This window comes from Mastomys coucha, unplaced genomic scaffold, assembly GCF_008632895.1.
Source record: "Mastomys coucha isolate ucsf_1 unplaced genomic scaffold, UCSF_Mcou_1 pScaffold14, whole genome shotgun sequence".
In the NCBI taxonomy this organism is placed as follows: domain Eukaryota; kingdom Metazoa; phylum Chordata; class Mammalia; order Rodentia; family Muridae; genus Mastomys; species Mastomys coucha.
The window spans coordinates 29012690-29027708 of record NW_022196896.1 but is presented as its reverse complement, the minus strand read 5'-3'; the positions used below and the strand labels follow the sequence as shown (position 1 = coordinate 29027708).

The 15019-nt window shown below is 38.2% G+C and overlaps 1 long non-coding RNA gene across 1 annotated transcript in view; it reads right to left on the bottom strand.

Moving 5' to 3' along the window:
* The window catches only part of LOC116088101, an 18794-nt gene extending 10108 nt beyond the window's left edge, over window positions 1-8686 (bottom strand). The window contains exon 1 of the long non-coding RNA XR_004117769.1: window positions 8407-8686. This is a non-coding gene — a long non-coding RNA (uncharacterized LOC116088101). The remainder of the gene's footprint in view (window positions 1-8406) is intronic.
* Between the last annotated feature and the right edge of the window lie 6333 nt (window positions 8687-15019).

Genomic DNA, 15019 nt, shown 5'->3' with positions numbered 1-15019 from the left:
AAAGAAAAGAAAAAGAAAAGAAAACCTAACCCAAAACATCCTGGAAATACAGGAGACAAAGAGAAGACCAAACCTAAGGGTAATAGGTATAGAAGAAAGTGAAGATTTCCAACCTAATGGACAAATATCTTCAATAAAATTGTACAAGAAAATTTCCCTAACCTAAAGAAAGCGATGCCCATGAACATAAAAGAAGCCTACAGAACTCCAAATAGTTTGGACCAGAAAAGAAATTCCTCCCATCATATAATAATCAAAACATCAAATGTAGAAAAAAAAAAAAAGAAAGCACATTAAAAGCAGTAAGGAGAAAAGGCCAAGTAACTTATAAAGGCAGACCTATCAGAATTACACGAGACTTCTTGCCAGAGACTATAAAAGCCAGAAGATTCTGGGCTGGAGCCATAAAGACCCTAAGAGAACAAAAATGTAAGCCCAGGCTACTATATCCAGCAAAATTCTCAGTTACCATAGATGGAGAAAACAATATATTCCATGACAAAACCAAATTTACACAATATCTTTCCACAAACTCAGCCCTTCAAAGGATAGTAAATGGAAAACTCCAATACAAGGAAGGGAATCACACCCTAGAAAAAGCAAGAAAGTAACCGTTCAACAAAACTAAAAGAAGATAGCCACATGAACAGAATTCCAACTCTAACAACAAAAATAACATGAAGCAACAATTACCTTTCCTCAATATCTATTAATATCAGTGGATTCAATTCCCCAATAAAAAGACATAGACAGACTGGCTATGTAAACAGGACCCAACAATTTGCTGCATACAAGAAACCCGCCTCAGTGACAAAGACAGATACTACCTCAGAGCAAAAAGGCTGGAAAACAATTTTCCAAGCAAATGGTTCCAAGATAAAAGCTGGAGTAGCCATTCTAATACTGAATAAAATCAACTTTCAAGCTAAAGGAATCAAAAAAAACATAAGGAGGGGCACTTCATACTCATTAAAGGTAAAATACACCAAGATGAACTCTCAATGCTGAACATCTATGCTCCAAATGCAAGGTCATCCACATTCATAAAAGACACCTAACTAAAGCTCAAATCACACATTGCACCACACACAATAATAGTGGGAGACTTCAACACTCCACTCTCAGCAGTGGACAGATCATGGAAATAGAAACTAAACAGAGACACTAACAGAAGTTATTAAACAAATGGATTTAACAGACATTTATAGAACATTTCATCCTAAAACAAAAGAATATATCTTCTTTTCAGTACCTCATGGTACATTCTCCAAAATTGACCATATAATTGGCCACAAATCAGGCCTCAACAGATACAAGAAGATTGAACTAATTCCTTGCATCCTATCTGATCACCATGGACGAAGGCTGAACTTCAATATCAACACAAACAATAGGAAGCCCATATACACGTGGAAGCTTAACAACACTCAACAATTTAATAACATTCGAGTTTAATAAATATGAAGCCACAACATACCCAAACTTACAGGACACAATGAAAGCAGTCCTAAGATGAAAACTTATAGCTCTAAGTGCCTCCAAAAAGGAACTGTAGAGAATATACAACTGCAATTTGACAGCACATCTGTAAGCTCCAGAACAAAAAGAAGCAAATTCACCCAAGAGGAGTCGAAGGCAAGAAATAATCAAACTCGGGGCTGAAATCAACAAAATGGAAACAAAAAGAACTATACAAAGAATCAACCAAACCAGGAACTGGTTCTTTGAGAAAGTCAACAAAATATAAAAACCGTTAGCCAGACTAGAGGGCACAGAGACAGTATCCTAATTAACAATATCAGAAATGAAAAGTGAGACATATCAACAGAAACTGAGGAAATCAAAAAAAAAAAATTCATCAGATCCTACTACAAATGCCTATACTCAACAAAACTGGAAAAACTGGATGAAATGGACGATTTTCTAGACAGATACCAGGTACCAAATTTAAATCAAGATCAGGTAAACAATCTAAACAGTCCCATATCTGCTAACGAAATAGAAATATTCATTAGTAGTCTCCCAACCAAAAAAAGTCCAGGACCAAATTGGTTTAGTGCAGTTTTATCAGACCTTCAAAGAAGACCTAATGCCAATACTCCTCAAACTATTCCACAAAATAGAAACTGAAGGCACTCTACCCAATTCTTTATATGAAGCCATAATTACTCTGATACCTAAACCACACAAAGACCTAACAAAGAAAGAAAACTTCAGACCAATTTCCCTTATGAATATCAATGCAAAAATACTCAATAAAATTCTTGCAAAGTGATTCCAAGAACACATCAAAATGATCATCCATTATGATCAAGTAGGCTGCATCCCAGGGATTCAGGGATGGTTCAATACACAGAAATCCATCAATGTAATTCATTACATAAATAAACTCAAAGAAAAAAAAACCATATGATCATCTCATTAGATGCTGAGAAAGCATTTGACAAAATCCAACATCCCTTCATGATAAAAGTCTTGGAAAGATCAGGAATTCAAGGCATATACTCAAACATAGTAAAAGAAATATACAGCACTCCAGTAGCCAAAACCAAACTACATGGAGAGCAACTTGAAGCAATCCCACTAAAATCAGGGACTAGACAAGGCTGTCCACTCTCTCCCTACCTATTCAATATCATACTTGAATTCCTAGCGAAAGCAATTAGAAAACAAAAGGAGATCAACGGGGTATGTATTGGAAATGAAGGATTCAAATTATTACTATTTGCAGATAATATGATAGTATATTTAAGTGACCCCAAAAATTCCACCAGAAAACCCCTAAACCTGATAAAAAATACATCAGCAAAGTAGCTGGATAAAAAATCTACTCATGTAAGCCAGTGGCCTTCCTCTACACAAAGGATAAACAGGTTGAGAAAGAAATTAAAGAATAACACCTTTCACAATAGTCACAAATAATAGAAAATACCTTAGTGTGACTCTAACTAAGCCAGTGAAAGATATGTATGACAAGAATTTCAATTATCTGAAGAAAGAAGTCAAAGATCTCAAAAGATGGAAAGACCTCCCAAGCTCATGGATTGGTAGGATTAATATAATAAAAATAGCCATCTTGCAGAGGGCAATCTACAGATTCAATGCAATCACCATCAAAATTCCATCTCAATTCTTCCCAGAGCTAGAAAGAGTAATTTGCAAATTTACCTGGAAAAAGAAAAAAACCTAGGATAGTGAAAACTATTCTTAACAATAAAAGAACTTCTGGTGGAATCACAATCCCTGACCTCAAGCTGTACTACAGAGTAATTGTGATAAAAACTGCATGGTATTGGTACAGGCAGGTAGATCAGTGGAATAGAATTGAAGACCCAGAAATGAACCCACACACATATGGTCACTTAATCTTTGACAAAGGAGCTAAAACCATCCAGTGGGGATAAAAAAGACAACATTTTCAACAAATCGTGCTGGCTCAACTGGTGGTCAACATGTAGAAGAATGCAAATCTATCCATTCTTATTTCCTTACAAAGCTCAATTCCATGTGGATCAAGGACCTCCACATAAAACCAGATAAACTGAAACCAATAGAAAAGAAAGTGGGGAAGAGCCTCGAGCACATGGGCACAGGGGAAAAGTTCTTGAACAGAACACCAATAGCTTATGCTCTAAGATCAAGAATTGACAAATGGTACCTCAGAAAATTGTAAAGATTTTTTAAGGCTAAGGATACTGTCAATAGGACAAAATGGAAAACAACAGATTGGGAAAAGATCTTTACTAATCTTACATTCCACAGATGACTAATATCAAATGTAAACAAAGAACTCAAGAAGTTAGACTCTATAAAACTAAATAACCCTATTAAAAATGGGGTACTGAGATAAACAAATTCTCAACAGAGGAATACTGAATGGCTGAGAAGCACCTAGAGAAATGTTCAACATCCTTAGTCATCAGAGAAATGCAAATCAAAACAACCCTGAGATTCCACCTCACACCGGTCAGAATGGCTAGGATCAAAAACCCAGGTGACAGCAGAAGCTGATGAAGATATGGAGAAAGAGGAACACTCATCCATTGCTGGTGGGGTGGCAAGCTTGTACAACCACTCTGGAAATCAGTTTGGCAGTTTCTCAGAAAATTGGACATAGTACTACCTGAGGACCCAGCTATACCACTTCTGCACATATACCCAGAAGATGCTCCAACATTTAATAAGGACACATGTTCCATTATGTTCATAGCAGCCTTATTTATAATAGCCAGAATCTGGAAAAAAACACAGATGTCCCTCAAGAGAGGAATGGAAACAGATAATGTGGTACATTTACACAATAGAGTACTACTCAGCTACTAAAACCAATGAATTTATGAAATACTTAGGGAAATGGATGGATCTGGAAGATATCATCTTGAGTGAGGTAACCCAATTACAAAAGAACACACATGGTATGCACTCACTGATAAGTGGATATTAGCACAGAAGCTTAGAATACCCAAGATACGATTCACAAACCCTAGGAAACCCCAGAAGAAGGATGACCAAAGTGTGGACACAAAGTGTTGAGCACAGCCTGAAGGAAGGACAATCCAGAGACTGCCCCACCTGAGGATCCTTCCAATATACAATCACCAAACCCAGACACTAACCCAGCAAGTGCAAGCTGTCTGGAGGCTGATATAGCTGAGAGGCTCTGACATGTCCAACTAAGTAGAGGCTCACAGCCATCCATTGGACTGAGCACAGGGTCCCCAAAGAAGGAGCTAGAGAAAAGACCCAAGGAGATGAAGGGGTTTAAAGCCCCATAGGAGGAACAACAATATGAACGAACTAGTACCCTCTGAGCTCCCAGGGACTAAACCACCAACCAAAGAGTACACATCGTGGGACTCAGGGCTCCAGCTGCATATGTAGCAGAAGATATCCTAGTTGGTCATCAATGGGAGGAGAGACCTGTGGTCTTGTGAAGGCTCTATGACCCTGTGTAGGGGGATGCCAAGTCCAGGAAGCAGGAGAGGGTGGGTTGGTGAACAGGGGGAGAGGGGAGGGAATAGGGTTTTTTTTTTCCAGAGGGGAAACCAGGAAAGTGGAGAACATTTGAAATGTAAATTTAAAATTATCTAACAAAAAAGAGACAACAGCCATCCATTTGTAAACACTAAGTGTATTTTATTCCTTAAGTTATCAATAGTTTTTTTTTCTTCAGAATTGTTGGACAAAGCATAGGTCTTTTTCATTCTTTGAAGTTTAGTTTTCTTAGCTATGCAAAGGTGAGTGACCTCTAATACAATTGACAGTGGGATAATAAATGAGTTAGAGAGGAAGGTAGAGTATCTTCACATTGTATCCATTCTCAAAACAGGGCTGTTTATCCCTTGCATTGCATTCTCTTAACTTTTGAACCAGACATATATCTTTCTTGTTTATTCTTGAATCAAATAGCAGCATGATAATAATTAATGTAACACTTTCACATTTTTTCCATAAAATGTGTGTCCTGGAAATATTTTAGAAAATTTGATCAATATAATAATTTTTCTCATTTCCTCTCTCCTCTCACTTGTCTCTTTTTGAAGCTAAGTAAAGAGTTTATTAACAATATGTTTTTATATAGATCTAATGACACCAAATAAGATTTCCTGATGAATTTATATACGCCTGTAAGAAAAAAAGACAGTACTACACACCCTAAAATGGAAGCTGGCTTCTCAGAAATTACCAAGAGTTTTTCATATTACATTTTCTACTAATATATATTCCATAGTTATTAGACATATAAACATTTATAAGTTAAGATTAATTTTTCATAATCTGATGTAATAGTTTGTATTTTACATCCAAAACAAATATAAAGGTTTAGTTAACCTTTATTTCTCTTTCCCTAGAATCAAGTTGGGTGTGTCTTGATATGAAAATGACAAGCTGAAGTTTGTAGAAATGGTAGTTTCACCATTGAGAGATCAGTGAACTCTCACTATGTTCTTTGCTTCATATGACATTTCTGTTGACTTTTTAAAAAATGTGTGGTGGGGAGACAGGCTCCATAGAGATATAAAAAGGAGTAGAAAATCTATTTTTGAAGATGTAAATGTCTATGTAGGAAAATAGTGAGGAGATCTGATTTTAATCATATTTTCAGAATATTTTACATATATTTATGGATAGATGTGTAGAAGTGCATATTCATGTGCATGTGAAGTCAATTTGCAGAGTCAGTTTCCTCTTTCTACCATGTGTGTCCTAAAGATCAGGTTCTGGTACAAACTCAGGGACAAGTGCTTCAAATGCCTTTAACTACCAAGCCATGTAATCAGCCCTTATTTTTTCTTTATTCCTTAAAATAGTTTAATGACATTTATTGTCTTATTGTTTGTAGTCTCTTGTAGTCTCTCTCTTCTCTCTCTTTCTCTCTTTCTCTCTCTCTCTGTCTCCCTTTCTCTCTCTCTCTCTCTCTCTCTCTCTCTCTCTCTCTCTCTCTCTCTCTCTCTCTCTCTCTCTCTCTCTCTCTCCCTCTCTCTTTCTCTCTCTCTCTCCTCTCTCGTGTGTGTGTGTGTGTGCGTTTGTGTGCATGTACTTGTGTTTGTGTGTGTGTGCATTCATGCAAACCAGAGTGAGTAATGGAGTATTCTTGTATAGGTTAGAATTAGATCTCACTTCACTTCCCATCAAGCTGGTCTCAAGCAGGCTCAAATTCAGATTGTCAGTCCGAATGGCAAGTGTCTTCATCCACTGAGTCATCTTGCAGGATCAGTAATAATAACTTAATAAAATGTGGTAGAGGTATAGAGCTCATCAAAATTATTACTTATGCCTTTGTTTCTTACAAAGGCATCTTCTAAGTCTTGGCCAGGTGTTCCAGGAATGCATTTTTTGTTTTATCTTTAAGTTTCTGTAACAAATGGTGGCAAATCTGTTATTTAAAATGCAATGCTTAAGAAAAACCTCCCCAAGTATATCTTCTTCGGATTTTTCTCATTGACAGAGACATAACAACAAACTTCTACTGATACAATATTTCCTGTTTGCTTCAGTTTGTCCATGTGTTTTTCTTAAAAATGGGTTTCACAACAAAATTATCAACTTTAGTATAATTGACAAATATGCTGCTGTAGCCTTGAGTATAGCAAGCTGCACTGAGAGAGATCTTAGGTCAAAGTTTCCCTACAATCCCTTCCTACAAAAAGAAAGAAATGGCTATGTGTCTCATAGAGAATGGTATTTTATAACAAATTTTTAAAATGTTAACATTTAGAAATTATTTCAGCTATTCTTGTTCTCCTTAGCTTCCTTAGATAGAATGTGATCATCCACCTTCATTTTAGATTGAAGCATGTGTTTGTGCCTAGTATTCCACATCTAATGAATGGAAGAAAATGCAGTCTTTAGTTGATACTAAAAAGCTATATTTAATTTCACTAGGCTCACATACTGATTAGTCTTTGTTAATGGTTAAGGACCTTACAAATAATTGCACATTGACCTGGCCCTGTGGGTCATGGAAACTAGCTACCATTCTTAGAGATGAAAAGGTTTTTTCTGTTATGCTTCCTAATTTTGCCCAGACCAGCACTCCTGTAACACTTAACAGTTTTAAATGTAGATTTCTGCAATGTTTTGAGTAAGAAATATTACTTAGAGCCCCAAGCATTTGAACACCTAGTCCCCAGTTGGTGCCAGTGTTTGTGGGGTTTTAGCATCTTCGTTGTTAGAAGAAGTAAGCCACCAGAGATGGTCTTTAATGACATACCTCTGTCCAACTTTCTTCCCCTTTAATGACATAGCTCTGTCCAACTTTCTTCCCCATCTCTCTTCTGGGTAGAGATGAATTGTGATTGAGCAGTTTTCTATTCCAGTGACCATGACGTGCTATCTCTTTTGTTATGGACTTCATTCTATAAATAGGCTTTTGTCCCATTATTTTATTACATCATCATCCTCAACATCAACAATAAGAAAGAAAAAACCCTCAAATTGCCCAGATGCTGATGATGTTGATAATAGATTGATGATGTTGCTATAAATAACCTGACACTGACATTGCTCTTTTTGAAGGAATGTGGAAGACTTTGAAAGCTTGAGCTAAAGCAATAGGGTGTTATGAGCAAGCTCTGGAAGATTGTAAGGAGCTACATGAAGGCCAGGTAGGCTAAAATAGAATATTAAGTGACAAGTGAATAAAAGTGAAAGTAAATGTGTGAAATGGATAAGCCCCGCAAGGCGGTAACCCAGAGTGGAACCTCAGATAAAGACAGAGTGATGCACGAAGCCCAACGTGCAGACATAGATAGAGATAAGTAAAGAGTATAAAAACCACGGCCAGGACGGAGTCAGAGATGAGATGGCTTGCTGAACGGATCCATGCCGCTCAGACTCAGACTCTCGCCTCCTGCCTCCGACAAGGCGCTCACACAACCAACATGAGCAGGCCCAAATGCTCACCTCGCTGTGGGATGAGAGCCAACCCGGAAGTGAAACCGGAGGGGACGCCCAAGTCGTCGGAGCCCGAGCCTGAGAGCGGAGACAGGTCGTACATCCCTTAGCTCATGATGTTAGAATGTTTGAAATTGTTCTGCTAGCGATACTAGTGATTGCTACGTTATTTTGGTTTGTAATTTGTGTGATACAGCCTGATAAAAGCTCTTTTAGCACCACGTCCGACTCTTTGTCTTCTGTCCTAATTGCTGGGGGCTTCCACCAGCTGAAACCATAGGCTGGTCACCCTAAGTGCTCCCAACAAAGATAGTAGTTTGTGACCCCCCTCCAGCCAATAGTGGGCTGTCTCAGACCTTGGCTTGGCACAAATAGCCACGCCTCTCTCCAACCTCCTGTGTTCCCCAAGTTCCTGTTGCGCCTCCAGAGACCGAAGAAGAAGATGCAGATTGGGCCATGAGATGCTGACAGACTTGGGGAGGGGTTTTTCTGCCTGTGGCTTGTAACAGACACAGTTCACAGTTGAATAACATGGCGGACTGAAAGCACACCATGGCTTGGACCCATTTTTAAATCTTCTCTTGCCATCTGGTTCCCTTCTCTATAGGCTCCTATCTCTCTCCCAGACAGAGAACCCATTGCAGGCAGCAACAGAATGGTGCCCAACAACAGAGCTGGGAACGAGGGGATGGGATGACTAGAGAGCAGTGCTACTTGGGTGAAGTTTCACAGGTAAACGATTTATGGGGCAAAAAATGATATCAGCTAAGTTGGTACTACACTGGCCTGGTGGAGTCCTCACTTAGGATTTTGGTAGCGACAGTCAGAATCGGAAACTTTGTTAGTCAATTGTCCATAGTTAAAGAACTAGATTTAGGCGGACAGAGTAGGGCATAAGTAAAATAAAAAAAAAAAATACATAAAACTTGTAAAATGCAAAAACAAAACAAAAATGTGGATGAAGAGATTAAAAGAGAAAGAAAATGGATTTCAGAGCTATTCCAGAGACAGAGAGAAACAGAGAGACGTCTTGCTTTCTCCATGCCTTATTCAGGAGAAATTCTAGTCTTAATTTTGTGTTATGTGTCCATTTGTGTCTGTATTTGTCCTGGGGTATGAATGATTGCAGTCCTGTGTCTGTGTTAAAACACAGCGGAGACTGAGTTAAGTTGCCCTGCTGAGAAGTTGCCCCACTGAGAAACTGCTTTTAAGACAGGTGGTGTGAGCCAGCCAACAGGGCAGCACCGACTGGGAGTGCAGCCCCAGCGAACACAGCAACTCCCTCCTCTCGTGTGAGCAAGGAGAGCTCAGCCCCAGCAAGAGCCCTGCAGGGAAGAGGCAGTTCCAGGGCTAGAGGTGTGGCCGGTGGTGTGGCCCGTTCTCTGCTCATCGAGGTGGAGGGGCCCTACTGTTCCCGGGGTAATCCAAACAATTAATTCGAGCGTCACAGCTGTGTGTGTGTGTGTATGTGTGTGTGTGGGGGGGGGGCAGTTCTACACAGACCACAACCATGGCTCAAACTGCGCCAGTGCCAAGTTAGGTCGCAGAACTTTCCATGCCCGCTTGACACACCTAGAACACGACAAAGAGAGATAGTAGTGGCCGAGAACACTTTCCGCTCCCTACCATGGCCGAGACCAAAAGAGCCACAAGACACGGCTAGAACTGCCACCATCACACCTGGGCGCGCACGGACATGCACACGGGCAGCGAGGTTGAGGCAGCACACCTGGGGGTTTCCGCACTACTGCCCAAGTGGTGAAAAGGCCAGAGGCCACCACCATTTCAGGTGCTGCTAAAGAGCCAATCTGCTGGGTGGTGGGCACCAGGGCTAGAGTGGCAAGCATGCCGAGAGGCCTGAATGCTAGAGTGGCGCGAGTGGCGGCAGTGGTGGCAGTGTGAAGTCCCGCACAGAGGTGGCTACTGAGCCATTTTGTTTATGTTTCACCACATTTTATGGCCTTATGGCCAACAAGCTCCAAATAGAGTTTCACAACCGCTTAGCGCCGTTTAGTGGCCTTGGAGTGAGTTACAGGCTGATATTGATTTTCACAACCGCTTAGCGCAGATTCGATTACAAGCCAATTACCAGGCATAGACATAATGTTCTTGATCACTTAATATTACAAAAGAAATTTAAAAGTACAGTTAAAATTGACAGAGTTCCATTGGCTATAGTTTATTAATTATCATAGATCTAAAAATAGCTTTGATTTTAAAATTTATAAAAGGTCAATGAGGCCTTAGGATTCATAAAATGTATTATAGCATTGCAATCTGGCCTGGCTACTTTATATAAACTTATGGTAATTTTAAAGATTTTGCCTTTATAATTTTTTTGTCTCTCCTTCAGCGCAAGAGGCTAAGACTTTGAATTTTTCAGTGTACATTGATCTAATCCCTGTAATTGGGAATTTTAATACCTTTGCCCTAATACGTGAGCTTTACAAATGAGTACTACTTGCTCTAGAAAAAGTTTAAAACACATCTTTTACAATATTTAAGCCTCAGTTATGTCAAAAAGGGTGGTATTAAGTAAGAAAATATGAGTTTCTTATTTCAAATTGCTTTTGACTAAGGACTTACCTTAAGCTCACCACAAAACTTAGGCTTTGAGAGACTCAGAGCTTTTTACAGGAAGTAAAGAAAGCTTCTGTAAAGAGTTGCTATCTATTGTAACCAAATGTCTGGGTTTTTAAATATGCCACAGCAACTCTTTGGCAAAAAAGAATCAATATAAATCCATCTTTTCTCATATTCAAAGTAAACTTTTTTTTTTTTTTTTTTTTTTTTTTTTTTTTTTTTTTTTTTTTTTTTTTTTTTTTTTTTTTTTTTTTTTTTTTTTTTTTGGTTTTTCGAGACAGGGTTTCTCTGTGTTGCCCTGGCTGTCCTGGAACTCACTCTGTAGACCAGGCTGGCCTCGAACTCAGAAATCCGCCTGCCTCTGCCTCCCAAGTGCTGGGATTAAAGGCGTGCGCCACCACCGCCCGGCATCAAAGTAAACTTTTAATATCTTATTATGATGTTGTGGTGATATTAATAAAAATTATATAATAAAATCATAAATATATTTTAGAAAACATCTCTTAAAAACCTGATGAGATGTCTATTTCTTGCTTCAAACAGCAACTAATTTGGTTATTACAAAATATTTTTATTTGGCCTATTACAAAATGGTAATTATTATCTAGATGACAAAATTGTTAAGATTTGCTTAAATACATGCTTTTATATTTCCTATAAATTTGTATATATACATATATATATGTGTATATATATATATATATATATCCCATAATAGTATATACTTCTACAGCCTTTTTATGGGAGAAAATTATATGTAAGTCATATGTTTAATCTCATGATTTCCCCCCAACTTCAGCACAGATAAAATTAAGCTATGTGCTGTAGTCACTATTTATCAAGTACTAAAATTAAGCTTTAAGTCATATATATATATATATATATATATATATATGTATGTATACATATAATCAGGGCTTTCATTTGCTTATGATAATTTGACATTTCTTAAATATAATTTTGATTTAAAAATTAAAAGTAAAATATACACATGTGACTATTAATTCCTTCTCAGGCTTTCAAGTTACAATTGCCTTAAGGTGAAAAACAACAAAATATTAATTGGTTATTGCATACATTATATTTCTAACTTAATGTTCCTAATTAGATTAAAAAAGATTATGGAACTGACTATTAAAATAAAACATTTAAGATATATTGTCAACAATTTAATGTTACCCATATTATTGAGATAATTTATAATTCTCAGAGACAATAAATTACTCAATGTGCACTTTGCAGTTTGAAAATCTGACATTTTTAATAATAAAAGGAGGAGGAATCATGCCCTCCACTCCAAAGTTACCTCCAAAAGCATATTTCACTTTTTGATTGTTTTAAAAAGCATATCTCTCTTTTTGTATGTTTTAAAAATCTTTTTTGCAGTCTGATGCTAAAGGGACAGTCTGCTGCGGACTGCCATTGGCATCCACACATTTCCAGTTCTTATGCCATGGTAAAATGGCAAGATCCACTTATTAACACATGATGTGGTCCTGACCCCATTTTAATCTGAGGAAGAGGCTCCATTTGTGTCAGAACACAAAGGCTGCCTGAACCATTGGTTCCTCAAGTGGACAAAGATCCAGAGACTTTTTAATAAACATGTTTTCAACTAAAATAATGGCTAGAATTTCTTATTAGCCAACAAACTTCACTTGGCTGAAATAGCCTCGACTTTTTTCTAAGAGTTGATAGCGGCTTCCCCCTATACATGGAGGCCAAACCTTGGGCCTGAGCATTGCTAAATTGTAACTGAGGTGCCTGGGACATTCCCAAGATAATATTAAGCTTGCTGATTTTAAACTTTTGAGCTTTTGTCTCAAGCAGGTTTGTTATAGACATGCAGACCCTACTCCACACTGGACTCCAGAGAGGCTCCATGTGGCAGTTATGCATTGTGATGAAGAAAAGGCATTATAGACATGTCGTGGTTTTGGTCTGTATGGGACTGAGGTGTGCTGTGAAAGCCTGCAGTCAGTGTCAGATTACTGGATCTATGGCTTTCACCAACCTAAGGCACAGTCACGTGCCAAGAGGCTATGTTTATTAATCATAAACACTAAAAAGGCCAGGTTTGTGAAAAAATACACAAAATAGCTGCATGTTATTTCCAAACATGTGTAAGGGAATGACCAATAGATCCAAACCTAATTCAGGCGGGGTCGCTAAGCCACCATAATTCCCAGGCAGGACTATGGTACATAAATATGTACAAGCTAATTTTTAATAAATCAATAAGGAGGAACTGTGACCTTCTCTAGCCAAAAGCGGGTTGTCTCAGACCTTGGCTTGCCACAAATAGCCACGCCTCTCTCCAACCTCCTGCTAATAGCCATGCCTTTCTCCAAGTTCCTGTCACACTGAAACTCCTACCTGCAGAGACTGAAGATGAAGATGTTAATTGGGCCATGAGATGCTGACAGACTAAGGGAGGGTTTTTTCTGCCTGCCCGATTGTAAGAAATACAGTTGAATAATACATAGCAGACTGAAAACACACCATGGCTCTGTCCCATCTTTTAATCCTCTCTTGCCATCTCTACAGGCTTCTCTAAAGTTCCCTTCTCTACAGGCTCCTACCTCTCTCCCATACAGAGAACCCATTTTTATTTAGCTGCAGGCAGCAACAGTAGTTGAGAGTAATGACCCAGCTTCTTAGGTTTCAGAAAGGAACAAGAACTCTATTGGCAACTGGGCATGAAATGGCAAAGAAGGCAGCTTCATTCTACCCATGTTAAGAACATGCCTGATGCTAAATTTTAAAATAATGGACAAATAATTTCTTTGGTGAAGAGAATTTTATGAGAACAGAACATTGATTGTATTGATTGGTTACTACCCCTTACTCTTATGCAGATCTATAATCAAAAAGAGTGAAGTTGTTAGAGTGAGCATTTGGTGTCTGCAATATGTGCATCTTGGAGAACAAAGAACACTGAGAAGCCCACAGATTCCAAAAGGCATGTACTGAAAGAGAGGCTATTACTATTAAGGTGATCCTCAGTGATAAAATGAAAGCTTTCTGCTCTGCATTGAAAAGATAAGGAAGGGAGCCTCAGATAAGGACCCATACAACAAATCTTCCAATTTCTGAATGCGAAAGTTTAAGGTGTTTCTTGTTTTTACACAGCAACACAAGCTGTTGTAGATGTGATCCTTGTGATGAAAGATCTTTCTAAGGCAGATTGCCAAACTTGTCAGGTTCTTTCCCATGCTGCATACTATGAGGGCTAGACATCCATTCCCAATCATAACGGGTGATGAAGAAATAGAGAAGACCATAAGAGACTACTGTAGTTATAACACAACAGATCAAGGAATCTAGAATACTTGAGGGCATGTCTAGATATAAAGAACCTATCACGACTGAATAATGGAGAAATGAATGGTCCCATTTCTCCTGAACCCTTGCAATGCCCACGGAGTGACTTCTGCCTTCTCATCTATGAATGACTTGTAGAAATGCCACTGAATTGCTTTAACCTTGGTAGCATCCTGGTATTATGAAACAGTTGAATTTTGTCTAGTGTGAAATATATAATTGAAATATAGTACAAGTGTTTTTTGAAAATTAAAGAAATGATCAACTTCTGGTATAGAAAGATTTGAAAGAGTCTAAGACCTTTAGCAGATAATGTAATTCTGGCAAAGGCTAACTGTCCCTTCTTTAATTATGTAATTCGGTGAATATCAGTGACTAGTGTGGCTTTCATGGTAGATTTTTATGTTCTTATTTTCAGGTTTTTAGAATTGTAGTGGTTTATTGTTTTAAATAAGAAAAAGTTTATGGCAAAGAGAAAATCTCCTTGATAACAAGAAGGTACCTTTAATATATATAGTACAGAAAAACCAAAGTGGCTTTCCCTGCTCCTGTGATTGTTGATATAACAGCAAACGACCATGAAATCAGGTATGGTCTTGTCCTATAAATCCTAGGTCACCCCAAATAATGACTCATTGAAAAGCTAGGCATAGTTAATCTCCGCAACTCCTCCCGTGGGTATTTGATTCCCCCTTTTAAGAAGGAATGAAATGTC